Below are 436 nucleotides of genomic sequence, written 5' to 3'. Positions count from 1 at the left end.
CCAACCTCATTTCTTAGCATATATAAAAGTGCAGGCTTTACCTTGGAGTATCGATCACAGAATGGAAGAATTTTCAAACAAGTATCTGGATCTGCAGGTAAAAGCTAGTTCATATCTTTTCTCTCTACTAATTTCTCTCTTTAGTCAAAATATGCTTATATTGCAAGATCATTGACCAAAATTGGACAGACTTCCATGAATCAAGCCTTAATGGTGGTTGCCACTAAATCCTGTTCACTTCTTTTTGACCTATATCCTATGATTATTTATTAAGCAAGCCTTAGTGGTTGTAGCCACCAAATCCTGTTCTAATCTTTTACCTATAAAATTCTTATGAAGCAAGCTTTAATGGTTGTAGCCACCAATTGTTCGGATTCCACATAACTAACACCTATTATATATATATATATATATATTTTTTTTTTTTTATTTTTTT

Source organism: Brassica oleracea, chromosome C1, assembly GCF_000695525.1.
Source record: "Brassica oleracea var. oleracea cultivar TO1000 chromosome C1, BOL, whole genome shotgun sequence".
Taxonomy (NCBI): Eukaryota; Viridiplantae; Streptophyta; class Magnoliopsida; order Brassicales; family Brassicaceae; genus Brassica; species Brassica oleracea.
The sequence above is the reverse complement of the archived record's forward strand: the minus strand, read 5'-3'. Positions refer to the sequence as shown.